Genomic DNA, 26,555 nt, shown 5'->3' with positions numbered 1-26,555 from the left:
TTGTAAGGTTAAACACAAGGACTTGTATTTAGGTAAACATCTTTGTCCAGAACCATGTCCTGGGCCCCTGGGGGAAAATCTCATTAACACGCCCGGGCGGACGTGACCCCAACAATCCAATTAATACGTGTATTGGTTTTCCCGTGAGCACGTGCAGTGATGCTGCCACTAGCTCCCAGAATCTCGCGCGCCCGTTCATGAACTACCTAATATTTCGATCAATGATCTTTGACATTGCTGTGTCATATATACAGCATTCCAAACATCTCCGATAAGGACCGATCATAATTGGTCTGATACCATTCGACGTAAAACTCGGGGACGACTCCAGTCCACCAAATTGGTAAAGATAGTTAGTGGTATCACAGCTAGTAGCAGACGGCAGTACCACGAATTGTGGCGGTAACACAGGGCAGAGAAAGTGTTACGCGTTGTGCCCGACAAGACTATCGCTCGAATTGTGTACTGTGGCTGTGTTTTCAACTGTAACTGACATGAAGCTGTATACAGTGGCTGATTTCACTGTAACCAACTCGGTCACATACAGATGTACAAAAGATTAACGTATTTAGAAAATACACATACACACGTCAAACGGAGGAAAGTGTGTACTCGTGTGACACGGGTTATTTTTTATGAATGAACGTTCGGCTTTGCTGCACGCGCGCTGGTGTTTTGTGTATAGTCGTATCAGTAGAGCTATGTTGTAGCCTCTAGGTACACGTTCTCAGCTGACTTCAGTCACAACCACGGAGTTTGATACACATCATTAGTGAAAGAGTAGTACAATCTTCACGGAGTACCCGGATGTCGCCTTCATAAACAGGTATGTTTAATGTTATCAATACATTGCCATCTGTCCCCACACCTTCGTTTGTGTATCTAGTCCTCAAGCATGTTGACTGGGTAGGAATGAGCCTTTTTAGCTAAGTAGCATTGTCGTTACACTGTGTAAGCCATAATATCGGCATCAGCACAACAAACACAAACAGCAGTCGGTTTTACTTCGCCGATAAGTTGGTTCTTAGGAAGACATTAGCGACAGCTGTGCTGGTTGTCCTCAATATTAGATCAACTTATCCTGTCGTTATAAGTCTACATCTGTGGCCCTAACGGTCAATAGGGATGGTTTCCCGTCGCGATATTGTAGATAAAACCTGTATTATTACGAAAGTAGGTATTTAAGGTGTCTGTCGCCCTTTTGTATATTGATTAAGATGTGTTTATACTGTACCACTATTCTAATGTCAAAAACCTCTCGCGAACCTACTACGTCATAATTGGAAATAAAATGGTCTTGACATTAGTTTGTGTATATGAAGATAGCCTACATGTAGTTAATTAGTAACATATTTGATCTACCAGTGGTATGACACAATTAATTAGTAATTACATGTTGCTATATGAAGGTCTGTCGACGTGTTCCTTCGTGTAGACTTGCTATGTACAGAGCTAGAATTTTAACATACACTTATCAGTACTGTTTTCTCGTGTTACCTAAATTACTCTGATTCGGTTACACGTTTACGATACTGGTAGGATGTTGGTGTTTTGTATATCATTAGCTGCTCTATGGTTACTACAAAGGGGTACCGAATTGCGAATTTAATGTATAGGGCAACCCTGTTGACATTACACTATGTCACGGTACTTTGTAGAGTGGTTCCGAATGATAATTTTACTTAAACTTTCTCGCTGTATCCGGCATGTATCATGGTATGACTATTGACATCACCACCCGGTCACATTGGAGGGATGCCGGATAATCTTTTGAAAGTATCGGGTACACAAATCGGCACCGCCACAACATCTTTGTATGATAGAGGTTTTCAATTTACTGTCTTTTCAATATTTCCATGATGCGAGTGTGGCTTTAGATGAGTTCCAAACAAAAATCGTATACAAAACATTGACATTATCGCTACGACGTAATGGTTACTTTTGAGGAGTTCCGAGTAATAAGTACACGGTAACTCTCTGTCGTTGTCGGGTATGCCAATGGATTTAACCATTGCACAAAGTCCAATCTATATCCACTATAATACATGTATAATGGCAGAAAAATATTACGCCTCTGCAGAACGTTGACTGATATTTAAATCAATAAATCGCAAACACGTGATAATATAACTCACGCGCCACCAAATAACATAGCTGTATATATGGCTACCCCAGATCATTTTATCAATTTCAAAGATAATTATTAGATATATCTTTCATATTACCAATGCAGCCATGTATGCAAATGTGTATACCGTTTTCATTGTTTATCGACATTGCGCCCCGCCCCGTTCCTCCCTCTCCGTCCTTCCACGACCCACTCAGCTCCACGGTAACAGCTCATCATATATATATATATAATTGATATATCTATATATATATATGGCTTGTCTGGTAATCGTGTTACTGGTTTCCTTCGTTCAACTCTATTTCTATGTATCTGTTAATAATTCAGTGCAGCCCTCGGTATGGTGTCTCCGGGTTGAATGAGGGTACCTAACATAAACTTGGTTGTAGCACTGTTTTATACTAGGGCTTGGTATTCATCACAGTATAAAACAGTTTGTTGTGTAAATTGTGAAATATTCCTATCGGGGAAACTCGGTCGAAAATTTACAAAAAGGTTTTCAATTATTCAAATTCTACAGGATATGACAGTCAAAAGAGAAATGAAATATTATAGGCAGTTCAGATACAACGACTATGAATCATTCGGATCAGGTTCGAGAGCACTCTAGTGTGACTAAAATCCTGTAGTGAAACGCCATCAATAGTGACACATTAGAACACGACCTTCATTAAAACGTCATCTATAGTGAAACACTACAACACGACCTTCATTAAAACGTCATCCGTACTGACACACTACAACACGACCTTCATTATAACGTCATCCATAGTGACACACTACACGTGGTATAAACTCTGTACGCATTTTGATTGGATCACGGTGAACTTTGACCCAAGCCGCAATTGTTATTGACGTCATCAATAATCTAATGACGTCACATCACCGGGTCCCGGACGTCACCGGTACACTTTATTTGCATACGCGAAATTGTACTTGGCCACGTTTCCCTTTGATTCAAGCCGATATTATTGTGGTAGAAACAGGTCACACGACTCGAAATTGTTGGATATGGAATTTATTTCACACTCGTAAGTTATTTTTTAAATAATCCATACTGACACACTACAACACGACCTTCATTAAAACGTCATCCATACTGACACACTACAACACGACCTTCATTAAAACGTCATCTATAGTGACACACTACAACACGACCTTCATTAAAACGTCATCCATAGTGACACACTACACCACGACCTTCATTATAACGTCATCCATAGTGACACACTACAACACGACCTTCATTAAAACGTCATCTATAGTGACACACTACAACACGACCTTCATTAAAACGTCATCCATAGTGACACACTACAACACGACCTTCATTAAAACGTCATCCATAGTGACACACTACAACACGACCTTCATTAAAACGTCATCCACACTGACACTATAACACGGCCTTCATTAAAACGTCATCCATAGTGACACACTACACCACGACCTTCATTAAAACGTCATCTATAGTGACACACTACAACACTACCTTCATTAAAATTCTCTCTGTAACTATACACAGTGACAGAATAGTTGTGTATTCACACTTCACATGTATAGCTGAAACGATACCTACAGTGAAACACTCGAAGTTGCCTTTATTTAAGATCTGTATGTCTACATCTTAACACTCTCCGTAGTTAAACTCTACAGAGTGATGAACATTCCATGTATATATACAATTTATACGCAATGAAACAAACGAACATATTCATTTATTTAAACACTAACCGTGAAACACACTCGGCCGTGAAACATCAACCGCCGTGAAACACAAATCTATCTGAATTGTAACGATAGCTTTATTGAAAGACTACTTCAATGAAACACCAAAGTGAAAGACAATAGATAGCGGAGCGCTATTTTTAGTAAAACAACAACTCTAATGAAATGTTTTCTTCATTAATATGTACAATGTACAAGTGTCTCTACAGTGATCCGTTGTCCACAATGAGCCGTTATTTAGTATGAAACGCTAACTAAATCGAAACACTGTCAACAGTAAAACAAACTACATGCAATTAATAAAAAAAAACAACATAAAATGTGTTTACGGGTCTATATTATAAATTTTGATAACATAAGCATCCACACTATATATATAAACACTGCTTGTTTTATATGCATGCAAACCTTGTTGCCAAGTAATCTATGTAAATGAAGGAATGTGAAATTGTTTTGTGAAGTGCAGATGAAGAATACATAAAAACAACGACTTTTATACATGAATCAAAGTATAACTTCATAACTGCACTAAAATATCAATCAGGAGGATATAAAACCTACTCATGATATCATAATTTAGATCTGAACATTTCTAATCGGTGTAGAGGTGTTCGTTTCTAATCGGTAAGGCCACATGTCTGAATACCAAACTGTGGCTGGATAACAGAGGCTGACTGTAGAGAGCATATAATTCTCGCGAGATTACAAAGTTCGGAGTTAAATCGTTTTGATATTATTTGAATTGCATTCTTGGCCAACGCTTCATGATCCTGTTCCTCTATATTGTTGACCCGTTACTAGTCGCTAATGGACGGGAACACGTGCATATGGTTACGTAAAAAACGAATCAAAGGCATTCTGAATTTTCAAATAAGACTTGATCTTTTTCAGAAGCAACTTTGCATGCGAGATGTTCTTTTTCTTAGAGGATGATTAATTCTTGGAGAGGGATGGTCAGAAAAAAATATTTATCAAAATGTCGTTAAAAAAGTCATAATTTAATAGAAGTGGAGTAAAGGCCACCTTACTGTCTAAGACTAGCTGAGGAATGTCCTTTGGCCGAGTGGCAGGAAGTTTGCCTTGAGAGAGAGAAAGAAGAAAAGGCTTAAAAAAATGTTTGGCGTGAGAGCGAGAGGTCGCTAGTTCGAGCCCATGACAGGGACAGGGCATTTTTTCATTACTAATTCCTGATACGATTATATTTATTTTCACACAGTTAAATTTTGATCTGAAATATGAAGTATTAGGGTAAAATATTATAAAGAAAATCAATTCCATAACAAACGAACTAAACGTGTACAATAATGTAATTTTGGTTTGGTTTTGTATTGTTTTGCGGCCTAATATAAGGACAGAAAAGGAATCCTCATCCTTTTCTGTACCCTTCTTTCCATCTGGTACACTTCTTTTGACATTTTGACAGAAGTAAGGTACATATATTTGACAGTTCACTATATTTTGTTTTATTTATCATTTATTCTTTAATCTCCTAATGAGAATACAAACTCATATTTCAAAAGGTTTGTATTTACATTCAGAACTGTAGGTGTTGGGATTCTCGGATTTCCACAAACTACGAATATTTTCGCTTTACTGAAAAGCAAAGTCCATTGTTATGCTAGCTAGTTTAAGACAACAAAACTAGTTCCAAATGAAACACAACGAATTTCTTAACGGTAAATAAATAGTGTTACGAATTCGAACGAGTTAAAACATTGTTGTTATTTCCCACAGCCCAACGTAAACATTTTCCGTCTCTCCTCCCATCAGGAGTAATCCTAGGACATATGTTTCAATGTTTACGTTATCCTTGCATGAACCAGGAAACAAGCGTCTTGAGGGAAATGCGTGTATTGATAAGATGTACGTCCCAAAAGAACATCAGATCACTACCTTCCACGTTGGTAAATCCCGGGACTTATCGCGAGGTTTCGGTCCAGATGTGAATATTTTGATAGAAATACAAGGTTTTTAGGATACAATAACAATCCTGGATTCCAGAATTCCCGGGACACCTCCCGCATCTTTGGATTCGTATCTGCCCCCATTACCATGCTTCCCTCCATGCTGGTAATGCTCTTCTACATTGTGACTCCCTGTTATAGAGAAACAAGAACGGTGGTTATATCCGATTTGTTTCAGATAAGAGGAAATATGAAATAAACATCGTTTTTAGAAAATGAAAGTGAAATTGCAGAATTTTAGAAATACTGGTAATAATATGACATAGCTCCATCGACGCTCTGAATGTTTTTGCTATCTCCCAAGTAGTGTACATGATCCTGCATTTGACTGTCCATTCCCACTTTTTCTTTCTGTCAATATCTCTCTTTCTAGTTTTTTTCTATTCTCAATTGCTCGCAATATTCTTGTCCATTCGAATATCATCCTATACAACTTCGCGTGAATTCGGTGCTATAAATAGATATGACGTCAAAGGTTTGTCGCGCGCCTAAAGAGACCTGGCGATTCATAAATGTCTATACTGGTAGCCACAAACCATCGCTAGACGTACCAAGAGGTGTAACGAACGTCTTTAGTAGAAATACCAGGTAAAAGTACTCGATAGAAATACCAAGATCTGTTGTATGATCTTCACTAGATAAGGGTTAGTAACATTTTTACTGCCGGAAAGTACGTAGGATATTTATAGGATATGTTATAAATATCAGGAATACATGCTGGATAGAAAAAAACAACCCGTATAGTAAAAAACAAACAAACATAAAGACAAAAAGTACTTACTACATTTACGTATATAGAGTACCCTTTCCAGCCCCCCACCCCACCCTCCACCCCTTAAAAATGAAAACAACAATGTAAACCCTGTAAATTTATATCATTCTCCCTCTGTCTTGATCATTGTATATAAGTACATTGTTACATAAAACTTGATATACATAATAAACCATGGTTTATACACAACAAAACCTCTTTATCCTGTCAACTATCAGTTTTAATCTGGCGTTATAAACGGGTTTACTATATGACAGTGTATATGACTATGTAATTATATTATTAAAAAGGAAAGAGGTCGAAAGTATATAGACTGTTTTGTTGGTTTAGAATTTTACATCATCTAAACAGCTAGAATCAGATGAAGACGATGTCCGCTAAATTTATAGCGCAATCACATTGAAATGCCATACCCGGACGTAGTTGCACTACACCCCCTGGAAATAATAAACTGAAAACCAGTTTACCATAAAGTTCTTACAGTAAGCTTATGAAGCTGAACGTGTAACAGATAACATCATATCACGTACCATTGTCACTGAGCTTGGTTTTATCCCGGTCTGGGAACAGAATCATGACAGCTTTCGTGTGGGCGGGCGTTCAATCCTAGGGCCAAACCCGACGTATTGCCAGGTGAGGCGATATCAAAATGTCGTTGGTTGTGAAGAGAGGAAAAGAAGATATCTTGAATATTGCAATGAGGACGCAGATTTAGTGTTTTGGTCGCTCCCCCACTCCCCCATCAACCCCCCCCCCCCCCCCCCCCCCCCCCCCCAAAAAAAGACATGATGACAAATATCCAATTCCACCATGCTCTTGGGGTCAGTGTTTGTTTTGTTCTGTCTATAAACAAATCTTTATATCGAGATTCTAATGTTAAACTTTAAATTATGTACATTATACTTAGAATTTAGACGTCTTACTATATGTACAATTCAATATCATAAAAACAGCAGATGATGTTGGGCGTTGTAGATAGATGTATATTAATCATAAAGACCATTTTGTCCATTACAAAGGCTTCAAATGATCACATTTCACTTTCATTTATGTGATACTAGTGCGCGGAGTGAGCGAAACCTGTATGCTTTAATGTTTTGAAACTCTATGACTTAAACAGGCCCCTCTGTTGGTACTGCGTATGATTTACATCAGCCCTCGATGTAAGCGGAACAGCCACTTCTGAGTGCTGAGTCAGTTCAAGTGTTTCTTTATTGTATGCACTTGTGACAGTAATTCTGTTAGGAAATTGAAATCCCACGATTTAGTTCCAATGCCACATGCATATACATGGAAACACAGCTTATACATGTTGACTTCAGAAACGAGATGTACGAGATATTGGCGTGAACCAACCTTTTGGAATTGATATTTCCTGCTACGCCAGGAATTGAATGTGTACTTGAAAGTTTTATTAAGGATGGTATATATCTTCTTTTTTCCAGTTTGATGTTGAAGCTCCATGCCTACAAAGAATAACCTTAAAGAAAATAAATATTAAATATATCAGATTGTAGATACTTTCCGCCACAAATTTAAAACTGATAAATACATTATATCTCTTTTTGATGTTTTCTCCCATCAAGTTAATATTGTTGTAATTATACTGAGGCAATGCAGTATATCGCAAAAAAATAAATCTTCGTTTGTAACTTTCAAGTTCGTCTTTTGTATCTTAATGACATGAATTACTAAAAGGTTGTTTAGCAGTGAAACCATTCAGATCATCGTAACAAAAGCAGAAAATGTTGATATTAGAAATTAGGTTCAGTTTGTTTAAGATATAGTTATAAGGAATCTGAAATGATGATATACAGTTAACTGTAAATCAATCATTTGTGAAGAAGGTGCATCAATATAAATTTTGTAAGTTCAGTCGAAATAAGTTTATGATAACAAATGACACCTGTCAAAAGATATGCATGTGTACTTATTTGTGAATATATAAACGAACACAGCGTATAAATTTTATCGAGTAGATTGAGAAACCAATACTTAAACCTATTTATTAATCAGTAATTCTAAATAATCTCCCAAATGGATATATAATTATTTCCCAAATAGACAACAGAAGTGTTATAAAATGTTCTGAATGTATTCCTTTTCATGATGAACTAATATAAGGTATCGATATTCAATTGTGTAAGGGGTTTTCCTTCAAGAAAAGATATACTGCTATGGTGATCAGTTCATTAAACAAGATTGTTTGGTTTTCGGGTTGTCAGATCGTTTACAAGAAAATATAAATATTTCGGTTGTAAATGTTTTAAAACCAAACTATCAGTTAAAGATATTAATGTTTAAAATCGGAATTGCGTGGGGCATTTCATCAGGCAATAGGAGAAACTAACGACTTCAATTGCAACGTTTGTAACATTTGAACTTTTGTGAAATTTACTGCGCTGTTGTTGAGGACTTATCTTATCAGGATTATTATTCAAACAAGATAAATCTTCTTGAATCGTTTCTCATCAACATTTGCCATCCAAAGATCTTTTCCCACAAAAATGTCAGTGTCCCACTTTGTAATATTGATTTGTTTAAAATATATTATTACCGCCAAAAGGAAACCGAAAAGTAAAATACGAATTTCTATGCTAAACATCCCAATCCTTGAATAAATGTTACAGGGAACCATTATGTAACCCGTCACTGCTATCAGCAATGCATAGCTGAATAAAAAAATGACTATGTTAAAACTTGAGCATGGAAAAGTCATCGGATTTGTCATTGTCTAAAGAAATTCAATGTGATGTAAAGGAGAGACATTTGAGGTGCTGTGCATATTGCAACACTAGATAAACCCCTCCAGAAATAGATAATGCAAACCTTATCTTGTTACAGGAGAGGTGTCTTGTTGCAGAAAAGGTTTCTCGTTACAGAAAATGTGTCTTGTTGCAGAAAAAGTCTTATAACAGAAACGTTATCTTGTTACAGAAAAAATATCTTGTTACAGAAAAGTTATCTTGTAACAAAAGATACACAATAGATATCTGGTAATGTAGAACAAAATATAACCAGTGGCTTTTTTTTACAGAATCAACTTGGTTCATGACGACAGTGATTGATGACTTATTGTTTGATGTTTCTTTCAGCGAGTTTTGATGAATATGCATATTGGAAACTATTTTCCCTTTGTACATTTTCAAAGAATCCATGCAAATCTATGTTTGTGTTCATATTTTGACCTCTTTTTTATCGATTTTGAGTTGGAATTATTGTTTCGTTATGATGAAGGGTGTCGTTGTTGTCCGTTGTAAAGTTTAACCTGTTTCTTTCCCCTGTTCTAAGTTTGAGAATGCGACTTACATGAAATGAGGCTTGACCAAGACCTTGGTTACGCTTCCCCTCCCGGAACGCTCCTAACATATCTTTGTTAACAACTCCTCTGCTCCTATTTTGTCCTTGGCATTGATCCTGATTAGGAACTGCGGTTTCGTTTCCTCATTGGGATCACTTGTTGTTTTTGTTGGTATATCACTCTCAATTGAAACCTTTACAAATGTTTCACATATCACTGCTTTCCTGCAAATAACTTAATGCAACCACACAATAATATATATTTAAATTTTAAAAGATCTTACTCTCTCTCTCTCTCTTACATAAATCTTAGGATTCGTTATTCTATTAAATCGTTGTCAATTATCAATCAATGTACATGGGTCGTAAGAATTGGATTTGAATAATCTCAAAATAAGGGGAAATATATTAAAGTGTAATTATCCAAATTTTCGAAACACTTAAATACAATTTAATTGTCCAGCAGAGATGATACTTATATATCGAAATATACTGATATATTAGCCCTACCTTTAAAGATAAGAGTTAGGACACAGAATGAGATATAACGAGAACTGTCTGTTAATGGAGCCGCTGTTATCTAACGTTTCCCAGTGTCTCTCTTGATAATAGTGTATTGTTACATTGGAGACATCGATACATGATATCAACTTTTCAACATTCTAGTCACCGGACATCAATACACGACACAGGCAGACTTTCTATACACACGATGTAATCGACATTCTCAATTTCCACGGGCGTCTACGTTTCAAATGAAGTCGGATTGTCCGCAATTACGTTTCCACTTTCATCACAGACTAAGAATCAAGGGTAGGTGATTTATTCTAATGTAGGTGTAAGTTAAAACGTGTCTGAGTTTGTATAGAAAACGATTTATATCTGGGCTATTACGCGCGGTCGACATGCATGTACTTGGCGAAATGTATACATTTTGTGTAATTGACTTTCGTAAACTCGTGCGAGATGTCGTAAATACTTATTTCCTCGAAGACGAGCCAACGCTACAATGATATTTTAAGTACACTGGGATATTTGGTCCTACTTTAGATGATGTGTATTTGAACATGTCATAATGTGATGGATGTTTCAAGTTAATATAGAAAACGGTCCTCTCCTCTAAAATTTACCCCAATGAAAACAGGCCGGCACCAGACGCATCAACTATTGATGCCGTGCACATATCCATTGACCAGCTGGGAATGAGGTAAATTACTGTTGCTATGTAATGCCTTTTTAATGTATCAAATTTCGCCCGGAGAGTATTTAATATAGAATTTTGTACGACAGCAAAGCCTGTTTAAAATGCACACGGCTGGGATTCAGATTTAGAATTCACAGATGTTTAAGTCTAATCGGTTTCACATATTGGATGTCTGCTTAAACATAGTGTTTTAAAATTCATTTTGTTTTCTAGATCGCTGTGTACGTTGCATATCATTATGAATGACGATTTGTCTTTCTTAAGGATGTCTATGACATATTTTCCTCTAAAAACAAGACACTACGCAGATATGATTTAAACTGTGTCAGAAAAGCTCAGTGTTGATAAAGTATGCAGATCTAGGGTGTTCGGTCGTTGATGATTCTATATTTGCTATATGTAATAAAGAACGCCGCTGAATGAAAATGTTATATCTTTAAACATATTGTGCCTCTCTCTATGTATATAATTCACGTCAGGTGTCTTCTCCGAGGTTAGATGTTCCATAATAAAACATTAGTATAATTCCACTATCCCTGATAAAGGTGTCTTCTCCGAGGTTATGTTCCCTAACAGTACATTAGTATAATTCCATCTTCCCTGATAATGGTGTCTTCTCCGAGGTTAGATGTTCCATAACATTACATTAGTAAATTCCAGTATCTCTGATATAGATCCGTTGCCCATAATTAAGATATCTTCTCAGAGTAAATGAACTTGATCCAACATAATCCAACTTAATCCAACTTCATCCAACTCATCACAATTGTATAGTTCCACTTTCCTTGATGTATGATAAGATTTTGTAACTAAATTGTTTTGTCATCCAGTTTATAATGAAAAAAGGTGAATGACTAGCATTCAAACAGAGGTTTGAAGGATTGGTCTATGACAAACGTTCAGTGAGACAAAGCTTAGAGACGAAGCATGCTTACGATGGGCGTTACGGAAACGTAATGACCAGGCTAAATTCTATATAAACCATACATGGGGTTTTGTTGCAAGTAGTTTTAAACATTGTAAGCAATGTTTGCCTGTACACTAACTAATGTAGACTATTTCATATTCAGATTTGGTGTAAAAAACACCGATAAAAATTCGGATTGGTTGTTACGTTTGACTATGAAATGGTAACTGCTCGAGATATGCATCTAGATGATGAGGGATTCCAGACACAAGTACTTAGAAATGGAATCGAAATGACGTAATAGACATGGCTCTGAGCGAGGAGAAATAGCCAATTTTCTTGGATTCATTGTAAAGACGAGGGGATCACGCAACATGACCGCCTAGAAGGGCTGGGGAGGAGACGCACTTTATTAGAGATAAATATTTACTGTTAATTGACATGGACGCACAACCCTCGTACACGGTTCCGTACTGACGGCCAATCTCGAAGTCGTCACGGCATCACGGTCTGGTGCCGGTATTCAAAGCTCTTCGTCAACCGAGGAATCCTTCATGAATTATTCATGGAGATATTCACCAAATTAATAGTTATTCCAGAAAGCTGTTTTATTGTCGGTGTTGTAGGGAACTGTTTAAATAGAGCTAAAGATAGCTAATCAATACGTTAGAGAGAGAGAGAGAGAGATTGTGCTACAACGCTTTTTCCGCTTTATATATGGACTTAACACAAACATACAGTTACTGATGGCACTCATATTTTAATGATAGCAAATATACTCCAGATAGCTTTGGGAATTAGTAATATAATATTGGGCACGGTGTTTTTCTTAGATAACTGACAATATCTATAGTGTACATAATTATTTGTTTAAATTAAAGTTCCAGATATTCCATCTTAGAGACTTGATAACTTCTGTAGTCGGATTGAGTGACATTTTCGGAGATTTTATGGTTGGGTCGACTGATAGTCTCAATATATCACTATATCTTACCGACATTTGCCGGTGATATAATTTAAGATTGACTGATATGCTCTTGATTGAGTGACAGGACTGTATTGCATATGTAAATGCCTTAACTCTGGGAGGGAGATTGATCGACACTTCCCGGATAATTTGTTTTCGCATTTTTACCCCAGAACAGCTGCTTTATTTGGCTTTTGGTTCACGTAACTTGAAATTACTTGGCTAAAGTCGATACTATTTTACATGTTGCCGGACTGACCGAACGAAGAAAAACACAGCGTTTGTTTCTGCATGAAATGCCATGTGAGCGAGGTTGTATACTTTAACGAACTTGTTTTTCATTTAAGAAAATAAAATATATAAAATCAAGTTTGTGTTGACAAACATATATAATATTTCTGAAATATTAATATTTCTTTTCCCAACAAAATGGTGTCATGCTCATCCTAGATGTCGATGATTTAGAATAGAATATAGCTGCTTCATTCGTTTCTGGCCTTTTTTGTTTATCTCTCCAAGAGGCGACTTATGTGGAATCACCCTGCAACAGCTTAAGCGACCAAAACAGTTGATATCTTCATAAAACATCCCTTTATTATTGTTTTGCTCCGTGGCCTTTTTTCTTGGACCTTGTTGTTCTTATGTTTTCTCTGACGCCGTACATCAGGGCAATAAGTCGCGTTTAATCTTGTCGTGTAGTGTAGTGCTTACTCAAACTGCATGTTAAATTAATATCCTTAAACTTGGACCAACCAAATTGGGGGGGGGGGGGGGGGGGCAGTATCAGAATCAATGGATAACCTTTTTTACCGATCTGATCTAGCATCATCGTCCAGCGACTCACAAATTATAGTTGAATGGCTGGGAAATCCTTGAGAAACCGTTGGTGTTTTATTAACTTCCCTTTTCTTTAGAAACTGTTGGCTTCAGACATACAAGATGTCCATACTTCAGGATATTTAATTACTGTTCATGCTGATCATTATATCAGATCGTTAATTCATATAGGCTGTGCACACACATGCATGCAAATGGCATATCAAACGAAAGGAAATCGCCTACTTTAACGTGATTTTGCCATGTTCAACATTATTAAATATGAACTGCACATGGATTTTATATTTCAGACTAACAGTTGTGAGGAAAAACGTAATTTCTATGCACATCACTCGATAACGTTCTATGAAACGGCTCCATAATCAGCCAAGCAGTGGTTCATTATTTCAAAGAGACGTGCATGCTCATGCTAAGATTTCTTTCATCTTTTTGGTTTACGGTTTCTTCAGAAATTACGTCTATACTTTTATTGAAGATGCAGGGAGTTGGAAATGATGCCTGTGAAGAACGTTAATTATACTTTAGAGAGAAAAAGAAATGTACTTGTCAGAACAAGCTACATTGTTACTGTTACGGCACAAAATCCACTTCGGGTTTTTGGCAATTTTTACATCGCTAATTGAAGACAAAATTTGTCAAAAAAACCTGCATTAATTGAGTATCAAAGAGACATAAAGGAAAATTTAATTAGCGGTGAAGACGGCAATCACGTCTTACACAGAAATGTCTTGATAATTACGATTTTGAGTCCAGCATGGTTGCCATAGTTACCGAAATAATTACATGGATTATTTTAGATGCGGCAAGAAAAGCGAAAATATCTAAAATACAGTACTGTTTACCTGTTAATACTAGAGATTTTCTGTACTTTACAACTTGTAGGCTGCTGATTGGGTCGCTCAGGTATAGATTACCTGTTAATTTTACCGCCTTAGATATGACGTCACCATTTAAATGTATAATAGCGAAAAGGGAATACAGGTACAATTATGAAGGATAATGCCTTCATTGCCAGACAACTTGTAACTTATACATGTACAAGTAGGTATGTAGAATAATCCCGAGTTTCATTGCCAGACAACTTGTAACTTATACATGTACAAGTAGGTATGTAGAATAATCCCGGGCTTCATTGCCAGACAACTTGTAACTTATACATGTACAAGTATAGGTTGTATAATACTTTCATTGTTAGACACTTGTTGCCACATGGTAATACAGTTACTCTGTTATAGTATTGATTAATGTCTTGAAATTGAATGAAAATGGTATTGATGAAAATTCTTCCTTTTCTTTCAGAATTAATCATCGTTTTTAAGATTTATATGTTGGAGTTATTCACAACTTTGACAAAACTCCCCTAACTTCTCTTCCCATTGGATAAACAAGAAATTTTGTGCAATTCAAAAAAATTAGACATAATTAATACTAATCCTAATAACATAGTTAAGCTTGCATACAAGAGGTATGTGCTTCCACCAAGGTTAACTCGTATCACGGACGAATTTCACCAAATCAATTAAGCGAAAGTTCGTCCTTGATGGTAATTAAGTACCCTATAGGAAGTCAGACGATTGGTGACTTTGGTCGCGGTCACTTACAGGATACTGTATAGGATTACGTTGATGCTTGATCAGGATCAGTGCTTCAGAAACTTTTACAAAACAATTTCATAATTATATACTTCTCTGACGGTAGACTCTGGCCCAGAATATTTCGAGAATGCGGAAACCAGGAACTTCTGTCATCATACATTGTCAGTAATGCCCAGACTATTTCGATTTTGTTTGGCAATCGACTTACTTGTACTGGTGTCGTTATTGGCGTAATACTCTTCATTTAAACATGATCAAAACATAAAAAATATCTACTTCCAATGCATGGACGAGATCTCGGTCTACACAACGTTATACATTTTGTAACTTAAGGAATGATGTTAGAATCAACGCACATGAAAAACATGAATCAATCTATCGTTCTCAATAACACGTCAGCATGACGCTCGCCTCTCGCACAATTATAGAGTAGAAATTGGATTTCAAATATTTATTGCAGGAGTTAGTGAAGTATGTTTGAGACCTGCTGGAGACTCCACTGATTATCGCTCCTCCTATAGCGCCACGCGTGTTCATATATTGAAGCTCCGCTATCTTGGCCTTTACCTGTCAAACCTAGACGCATCCCTTTCTGCACCTCTCGTTTCTCATCAACTCGGCTCCCATTTCCGCCCTACAGCAAATTACGTCACGACCAAAACTTGACTCTGACACTTGAAGTGTTAAGGCACAGTGGTATAATCTCTTGTGAATATGGATTTAATAACATCGGGCGAGCAGGTGTTCGATAATCGATAGTGGGCGGAAATAGGGCTACCCTGAAGTGTCAAACGTGATCTCGAATGACGGATAACCTGCAGTAACGTTTGTTTACTCAGCTAGGAACAAAACGTAATTACCAACTGGACGGGAAAAAAACAAAGCTGAAAATAGAATCACTGACCACGCGAAATCACCATAAAGAAACAAGTCTGATACGAACCATGCATAATTCAGAACGTTATTCAATACAGTTATTGTTTTTGGCTAGAGAATTGGACGATATTCGTAAATCATGCCAATGGTTTCACTTTGATCATCTGAATTCAGTCTCTCTTTTTAAACAAGAATATCTCTATATAAGTTATGGACCAAATGATAGAATGCATCGTGAACATGTGAACACAAGTCCAAAGATTTTAATTATTAACACCACGCCGAACATCAGTTGCTTTCGTAAATTGTGGTCTGTTTTGAGTTGTTCACCTAGTCCTACCACTATTCTTGACCAATATGAGTCGCCTACAGAATGTGGTTCCGGTCTCACTGGCTTGTGCTAATCTATAATCCCCGTGTATGCTCCATTGCATAAAATTTGCAATGAGAAAAGTATTAAAGTAAAATTAATAAGTATTATTAGTAAAGAAAATTTACCTTAAGTTAAAATTTCTCCATTTTAAGATAATGTTTTTTTCCTATGGCCATACCTTTATACATAAATGCTATATTATTGGCATGGCTTGCAGGAACTTCCTTTTTGTGCTAAGGGGACATGAAGCAACCTACCAGAAATTGTCTACTGTATCCATGGCAATACTGAGAACCTATATTTCCTTACTCGACTTTAGTGCTACTTACAGTGTCGGTCGTTTGTTTTCGGTAGTTTTTATCACTGGGCGCTAACTGTAGAATGATGTCGTGATGAGCGTTCTCCCTTAGGACACACGTTCGAGACACACTGTCGGCGAGGGATGATGTCTGTCGGGCCAGTTATTTCCCAAACGATGGTACATTGGTTTTCGTATGTGGATTCTTCTGCCGACATCCGAATCAACACTTGTTTCACCAGCGACCCCGTTAAAATCTCTGGGCTTATAATATTTGTTTTACTTTTAAACGACGATAAATTCATGTTTATGTGCATTTTCATTAATTTTCTGTTCCCTACATCAACTTCGCATTCTAAGCTTACCATGCCTTACGTTATATTAAAGGATTGTTTGTTTGTTTTTAACTATCAAAGTCGTTCCGTGATACAATATTTTTGTGTACCTCATATAAACACATAATAGTCCATTATTTAACAAAAGTATTTTTGATGGTTCTATATCAGCCAGGAAAAATAAAAACAATGTTAACACACGACGGACATTAATCTCAATGTTATCTCTGTAGTACGTACTATGTAGACTGTAAAGTCTTGTGTGTTTTCAAGCTTTCGTAATGAAACCAATCATTAATAATTACGATTTAACACTCCTTGGACTGTTTCACATGCATAATTGACTGTGCTTTCATATTTTTGTGATTTGGCTTCATTTCAAATAGTGATATAAGTTATTTGTATGTAATTTTGATACAAGACCTATCACGTGACGAGATAGATGAACTTTGATATGTATATATATACACATCAAGTTATCGTCCGATTCTGAAAGACGTGCGATATTTGATTGAGCATGTTTTCTTAGCAGGCGGTCGGCATGTGTTTTAACACAAGGCTACCTCTGTGTTGGTCTGTGGCTGTTGGCAGAAATCGACATCATTTCCTGATATGTGTTTCCTAATATTTGTACCAGAATGAATGGCTTGTTATTTGTATGGTAGGTTTAATCAATGAAACAAAAATAAATTTTGGAAAGATAAGATACCATGATACAAATAACCTTCTGTCGATCTGCATTTTTGTTACACGATGGCTGCGTTTTACGTAATTTAGAAGATATTCAACAAAAATGTCTGTATTATTCCCCTAAATTGATTTCAAAATGCATAAAGGAACAGTTGTGGAATCGTTTTGGAAACTATACAGAACTTACACTGAGTAACGCTGTGCTTTCTAGCTGAAGAATTCATTTAAGATACACCGTTTTATAATGAGGCGAAATGTTATCGAGTATTGCTATAACTATCTAGAGCTTAACTGCATATAGTGTTCCAAGTTATGTCAGAGAGCTAATGATAGCAGGCGATGGTTCTCTGTAGGGACTTCAGACACATATATATGATGTTTGGTACTCTTTGTCTTACATTGTTTACCCATGTCAAATTGACCAATTAGCAAACAGTCTCAAGAACACCTTCCATACACAACCATGAGGCACGCTTGTTATATCAACTGGATACACATTTACACAACGTGCGCCTACCATAATACACATACCTGTTTTGTAAGCGACACATTTGGCATTCATGACATTCATTTTCAGTGAATGTCACCTGCAGGTGTTGCAATAGACACAATATGTTGAGCATATGACACCTAGCAATTGATCTAAATTAAACACCATACAAGCTGTCCTTTAGTGCTGTGTTCATGCATACTTAATTCGAGCTTCTATACTAATGTTTTGAGATGAATTTTATAGGTATATATTATGCAATTATTCACTGTATCCAAATGTATTGTTCGGAAGAAAAAGCAGGATATTGAATATCCAAACACACTGATGACCATGTGTGACTGTATCATTGATCAGCATAAGTACTTAAATAACATATATAATAATTTGAAACCATTCGAGTGAAACAGTGATATCGATAATGCGATAAATTTTATTATACCGACATAAGGCTGTTTATACAATGCATACGAATTTTACAGGGCCTTTCACTTGGCTGACAGGGGTCGGAACATATGGTCAAAGGTGATTAATTAGGTAAACACCGGATGGTCAGGTGGTAGACTAATTGTTTTCGACACAACACTGCAGGTTATCATGTTCTAAGCATGGTCTGCACGTACATTTCACATGCAGACGTATGTATACAGATCAACAGTGTATCGGTGTCTGTGATTCACGGCCAGAACACACGCTTGTACGGCAGACGTGCACGGAGTTATAACAGATGCCTCCATGCTTCGTTAGGTTTTGCCTAGCCGTGTTATTGTACAATTACGTTTTGTGAGTTTACACAGCTTTGTTTTATTCAATTTACAAACATTTATACACAAGAGAAAGCTATTTTTGCTCCCGGGGTAACGAAGTTACAAATGAATCAAGAGATTTTTTACTCAAGTGTTTGTGAATCTTGAGACACGTTTCTTCGTTACTGCCGCTTGAACTGTCCGTGGCTTCTTATACCGCAAATCAATTTATTGCAAGGAGTCCATACACAGCTGCCGGTTTTACCGGTTGGATCAATAGTCTTGATGGCTGACTATTGACTCCGGGAAAACTAAGCCCTTTATCACTGCTCACTTACATCATAACTCTAGATTCTAGTCAATATTTCTAAAATCTGTCATAATTACCCTTTTCGTAAACGGAAAGATTAACATCAGCGCGCGTCGGTACAATCTCAAATGTCGATTTTCCTCGCCAGATTAAGTGACAGTTGTGTAAATTGGTCTGGTTGAAGTAGATCTGTAGCATTAGCTAGGACAGGTTATCTGGGGCTGCCAGTCGTGGTCAGTCGTTACGGAACGTCTGTCTATTAGCTTTGGAACTTCTTAGTGGATACTAACTATTGGTCAGTGATATTCCTGGACAACTGGTCTTCGGAACCTTTCGGGCAGGAACCAACACAGTCAGGTATGTTACTACAACTAGTAAACATAATGTACATTTATGAGTGCAGATCATGCAGGTCTTGTCCGATAACCTTTGGTTTGTTTGTTTTGTTTAACGTCCTATTAACAGCCAGGGTCATTTAAGGACGTGTCAGGTTTCGGAGGTGGAGGAAAGCCGGAGTACCCGGAGAAAAGACACCGGCCTACAGTCAGTACCTGGCAACTGCCCCACGTAGGTTTCGAACTCGCAACCCAGATGTGGAGGGCTAGTGATTTAGTGTCGGGATACCTTAATAACTCGGCCACCGTGGCCCCTCGAATGTCCGATAACCGGAAGTGGAGGAAAACATATAGGTCTGATCAAGCAATATAAACTCCGCGAAGTAAGTTTTTTAGACAGAAAATATTAGTAGTATAAAACTAAACATTACGTTTAGAAAAAAAAAGGACTACATCCTCTGAATCATTCGAGTCTGATGACCATGCGTTAGCTTTGAGTCCCTTGCCTTACGTTTGATTCAAATCAAAATGATACTGCATGTTCTAATAGCAAAATTGTGGCAACACCTGTTTCTCTTTTATCTTTAAACTCAATAGATCAGATAAGAAAATGTTTTATTATCATTTGATACGGAAATGCGGTTTTGAAACATATCAATTTCCACTTAAGTATGACGCATGCATTAGCACAAGTTTATGCTTTGTGTTCACAAGATTTAAAAATACACTGTGTAATACAATACAATGAAAAGGACACCAAAACAGAATGTATCTGAGTCTTTCTCGCTTAGGTTTAGATAAAAAAATGTTTTTAATGATGACGTTGCCATCGAAATCATTGACGTCATCGTTTATTGCGCTCTGATCAATTCTAAATGGTAGCATGTTTGAAGTTTGCACGGAGTTACACACATGAGTATAGAAAATAACGTATTACCTCAAACTGAACAGCAAGGATCATTCGCATTCGGCAAGGGAGGATGGTATAACAGAAAGGGTCGGTGTGGGAAACCCCACATAAGTTATTACCAGTAGCCAATTGTTGATGTTGTGTTTGATTTACTCGTGTAACAAGACAGGATCACGATCATCTGATGTGATACCAAGCTAATGTTCATTAGTCTAATGAAACCCTGTAAACTGGACAAACGACCGTATCTATAAGTCATTTTATCTGTCATTGGGAGTATTGCCAGCTGAACGTTCACCTGGGAATAGGGTGAAGTTGCTATTGGTAGAATTTCCACCTAGCAAAAATGTTTGTTTAGCTATGATTTTGGGCCTTGAACTACACAAAGATATTCGATGGAAGTTGTGTGTTGCAAAGATTTATGTCTCTGAACTTATAGAAAACATCCCCATGTTTGAAAATATCTGCAAATTGCTCCATGTTACCAGAAAATTGATTTTGTAAATGATGACGATGTGATATGCCAACATTTATATTCTACGTTTATCTTTCCAAAGGATTGTACAAAGGATAAACAAGATATTATCACCTTTCTTAACAAATTTACAGTTAGATTCTGTACATCCAAATTAAATTAGACTATACCATACAGATGAATCGTCATTCAAGGCCTCGTCAGTAATGCTAAGGGCATATAATGATTATAGGAGGTGACTGGATACGAAACAGGTCAAAATCAATATCAAAATCTGAATGGAAGATGCAAAAGACCCATGATAAGAAATGGTAAAACGTCAATTGTGAGGCGCAAAAAACCCATTATTCAATAAATTTTATAAGTTTCAGTAATTTTCATAATTTTCAATAAAATTAATAATTTTCAATACTGCATTCACAAGAACATCTATTACATGTGTATCAAATCGCAAAAAAATGAACGTTTCATGGAATTATAAAAAAAAAACATCGCTATGACGTCATCAGTTTTGTTGGTGTTTAAGCACTAGAACCTAAACCTGAACAATGTCCTCAACACCTGAACTGAACGACTAGTAAAGGAGACAACGCTAAGCTCTAACACATTAACTGTCTGAAATCCAGTGTTAGTCGCCCGGTGTTGTTTACTTGTGAGCGAAATCGAATTCCCCAAGGTTCGTCTAACGTTTCGCTTCTACAAATACAATTACAGGGATTTTTTGTGCTTTATTTTCTCAGAGTTTATTTCATTAAGAGAAGGTTTCTTGCTATCGCGACACATCATTAATAGTATTAAATTTAGTTAATTATCCATGTTCGCGGGATGTGTTTGCTAAACATATTATCGTTACCAAGATGCAAAAGCTCTTAAAAAACGTAATTTATTTTAACATTTTTTTGAAAATTCTTACTAATTATATAATGTTTATTGAAGATCCCACAGCTTCACCGGGTGATTAGGCTTGTTTATAAATCGATAGCTCATTAGCGGTACAGGAAATCTAATAAACTTCAAGAACGCACACCATCTTTCGATCACGACAACCCCGAACCACGGCATAAAGTTGCCATGGGAACTAGCTTAGGAATCTGACCTATATTTGATGTAATATCGGCCTATGATGCCGATAAGGATGTAGAGAGCTCGGCTGCTCTCGGTATTATTCGTATTTGTTCAGTGGTTGAATGAATCGGGATTCGGCGATGATGGTAGATTTGAGCGAGGCATTTGATGTTTGAAGGAAAACTTTTGCGCTTTCAATGAATAAAGACGATAACAACAACAAAGACAACGACGGCGACGACGACGACAAAACACTGATTCCTTTCCGCATTTTCGTATATTTATACTATTCAACGGCCTGCTTAAAATGTTTGTATTTATCTGAAAAATATTCGACAGAGTTAACTAAGGTTGCTCTGAGCTATATACAATGTTTATGCAATTGTGGAGAGCAGTTGTAGACTCTACTCGTTACGAAGTGAGCTAACTCGTCCGTGAAATTGAGAGCTCGTCATTATTAACAAGACTGGATCCACATCAAATAGAATCTGTTCTAGGGATTCTGTAGGCCTGGGTATCTTATCTGAAGCACGCACGAGTATCAGTAGGATATCAGAGATTTTACATTATATACAATTAAACGGTCGTGTTTGTAGTGATTGTAACGACACGCCTGTGTCTGATCCAATCAACATCCAAGTGCGCGATCAGCAAGACGCTGTGAGATGATGCGCTACGTGGAGGAGGGTATCTAAGAACACATTATTATTTTATCTGATTTTAGTTAATGATAATTCAGAGCTTCAATTGAATTTAGAAAAACAAGTTCATTTATTTTTTTATTTTTTATTTTTGTTGTGGTAGTTTTGTGTTAGTCCTATTGAGAATTATTATTCAAACTATCCACAAAAGCAAAGAGCATGCTGCAAGGAATTGGTCGCCGGTTATCAATAAAAGGGGACTAGGTGAGGTGCCACTCTACCAGGCGTTGTCAGTTGCCACATAGTTTGTTGACATTGTCCTTAAGTAACGTTACATTTGTATTTTGTAAACTTTATTTATTTTACAACAATTGCGAAACATGATATACCAACTTATATTAATCACGCGTGTTGGCCGGACTGAATCGCGCAAGGTGTCTTACTGAGGGAGAAAACCTGAGGACCTGAGGAAAGGAAAGTGTGTTGCCCAACCTTTTATCAAGAGGACGCTATGGCAATATAAAACGCACTCAGGAAGTAGGTTACATGACGTCATCTAAAGGCGGTCATCGACCACGTAATAAAGTATCGGAAATGTATCAAATTTCATTTGGCCCCCAGATGTCCATTCCTACATTCATTGACCTTTAGTGTCTGACTTGAGCAGGAAAAATCTTTCCTGTAAATAACTCCATTTCAAGGCTATATTTGAACGAGTGACGCGATAATATTGAAATCGAGGCTACTATGATATATCGGTTTGTGTGAAAAGTGTACGCCGGTCTCGAGCAAGATTCCAGTACCCAGACTGTGAGCTTTCCTTTCATTTCAACACCGACTTTATTAAAGATCGAACGTTTAATTTTCATTCGTAAAGCCCTTATTGCGATAAAACCAAAATTGAGTTCATACTTGATTTATAAGAAAGCGATACGTGACAGGACATAACATGCAAACAGTTGACTTTCACTCACCTCTGCCAAGGACGAACGGTATCAAGTTGGATGCAGGCTTCTCCGTTTCTATTTGGTCTTATTCCCACAATGTATCTTTTTGCACGAAGGTATTCTAGTTATTTTCTAGCTACGGTTGTCATACATTTTTCAGAAAAAAAGTCTTGATTTTGCTCAAATATTTTAAAGGGACTTTTGAAGTCCCTAATGATGTTTTGGATTTAGTTTCGATATCCCCTCGCTCCTCAATGATGTTCTCGATTTTGTTTTGATGTCTCCTCGCTCCGTAATGTTTTCGATTTCGTTTTGATCTCTCCTAGCTCCCTAATGGTGTTCTCGATTTAGTTTTGATGTCTTCTAGCTCCCTAATGGTGTTCTCGATTTAGTTATGATGTCTCTTGGGTTACATATATTCACATTAGTTGACTTTGACCATTACTTCTTTCTGCTTTACCTAATATATGCGAATCAAGAGAAAACATGCTTACACCAGTAATAATTTCTACGGTGATTGTGGAAGGAATTGTTCAAATGTAGCAAAAACCGAAGTAATTTATGCTATATGCTACTATTTTTATCATAAAATGTTTTGAAGACGTGACTAGTGTCAAACTTCATTGTTCAAATGGAAATGACGGTTGACATTATAACCCTAATAGTAAACTCCTAATCTGTCTCTCTTTAGGTCTAGTCCGGGTCAGTTTTATCCGACATACCACCAGATCGCTCTACCCCTGTGATGTTGTTTTAACGGGACTGGTGTAGATGGTTATCGGAGAGTGAAATTGTTTTATCGAAAGTTATACAGACTCCAACAGTGCTACTTGTTCATTCGCGTGCTATAAAGATTACCGTATCTGTCATTTATGGCACGGGATTGGAGATTAACTGTATCTGTCGTCTGAGATACCTTGTTACGTTTTCCATCAGCAATCGTTTTGTCGGCTTATCCACTCCATACCAGCCAGAGATCGTTCGGTCTTGTCAAATGACGGATAAATGTTAGTCTGTTATTGAGATTCATGTGTAGTCTGGGTATCATAATCTTAACAGTAAGTGACAATTGATTCAACGATAATCGTCACATATTCGTGTAACAGTTAAGTAACAAAGGTTTGGCATCGTGAGTTTTAAGTCTGGTTGTTCGTATGATGGCGGTGATTATTGATGGTAGAGGCAGAGACCTATATACTATATAGGTCTCTGGTAGAGGCAAAATAACGGGCAACCAAAGTGTCGTTACACTTTTGGGCAAGACAGATCTTGCAATGGACGTACTAAAAACGGGATCCCAAATAGGCAGGAGAGTAATCGTACCGGACACTCTAATCTTAGTGTCCTGTACAATGTCCGGACCGGAGTCGGTTTCGTGATTAGTTTCTCCCCGCGTAAATTTTGTTAGTATTATATACTTCCGGTTTTCACGCTAACACGTCACTAAAACACTAATCTTTCATTTACATCCGGGCACTGCCCTCCTTTCTACTTCCGGATACTTCTCTCCCATATACTTACCGAAAATAATTCGCAATAAAATATACATAAAATTACGGTGGAGATAACGTGTATTTACAGCATTGATAATCTTCGGTCGTATTTGCATATAGACATAATACATGGTAGATGAATATCGGGAATTATAAATATCAATCTTGACTAATTTCATTGCTCGAATAAATATTACTGCGGCGGGAATGAGGAATGAGGGTGTGATCAGTGGTGTTACAGTCTGTAATATTCCACTCCGACAGCTCGATTCTAGCCTGGAGGTTTTAAATCTCTTATCGTCGGGTGCACTACAGCGCGTTTTATAGGGCTTAAAGAAGTATTGCAGTTGGTACTCAAATGTGCTCGTAATTTAATTAACGTTTAATAAAACAGCTTCTTTACAGGAATATGGTTAAGTGTTTGGATAAGAATTACACTACAATGAGGCTATTGTAAATAACAACAGATGTTCGATTAACGTCAGCTATAAATCACTTGGTACGAGTTACGTAAGAAGACTGTTATTTCGGTGTGGTCGCGCTATGCATTCTGGTAAAATATAAAACATGACTGTCAATGAATAAATGTTTTTAAAAGAGGTTGGTTGGCTGGTTACTATTTTTTATCTTCCTGTCGACGCAATAAGGTCACAGAGGACGGTTCCTTCTTGAAGATGCAAGAGCAAAGATATTATCGTTTCATTGAAATGCAATATTACAGGCGTTTAGACAAGGCCTTTCCCCTGGTTCATTAAAGTGACAACCGTATGCCCTTCTCTCTTTGTTGTATATCAAGCAGGGAACATCTTATTTTAATTTTGATTGATCTTTGATTGATACACTGACTAACCATATATAAACAATCAATTTATTCTACAGTTACCGGTAGATGAAAAATAAACCTATACCGATGTTCCTGTAAATGATTAAGCTATTTGAAAGATACCAATACAGGTCGTGGTTAAAGAATGAATTATCGTGCGCTCAAATTGATGACTCAAAATCGGTTGAAAGAAATTGTGACATTTTGTATGATTATTTCCCACGAGTTCTAAATACAAAGTGCCAATATCGTTGTCCTCGTTGTCCGCTGATCGAAACGAGCCGAAATTATCAAAATCATTTATTTCTTCTCTTTGTTTGACGTTGTGATTAAATGTCACAAT

General features: G+C 37.0%; 1 protein-coding gene across 2 annotated transcripts in view; it reads left to right on the top strand.

The window, feature by feature from the left end:
* The first annotated feature begins 275 nt into the window (after window positions 1-275).
* The window catches only part of LOC117330661, a 59,832-nt gene continuing 33,552 nt past the window's right edge, over window positions 276-26,555 (top strand). The window contains exon 1 of one of the 2 annotated variants that reach the window (XM_033889095.1): window positions 276-826. The gene's annotated coding sequence lies outside the window, so the exon portion shown is untranslated. Of the gene's footprint in view, window positions 827-19,065; window positions 19,881-26,555 lie in introns of those variants that run through there. The other variant, XM_033889094.1, reaches the window with a different exon arrangement.

This window comes from Pecten maximus, chromosome 7, assembly GCF_902652985.1.
Source record: "Pecten maximus chromosome 7, xPecMax1.1, whole genome shotgun sequence".
Lineage (NCBI taxonomy): Eukaryota > Metazoa > Mollusca > Bivalvia > Pectinida > Pectinidae > Pecten > Pecten maximus.
The sequence above is the reverse complement of the archived record's forward strand: the minus strand, read 5'-3'. Positions and strand labels throughout refer to the sequence as shown.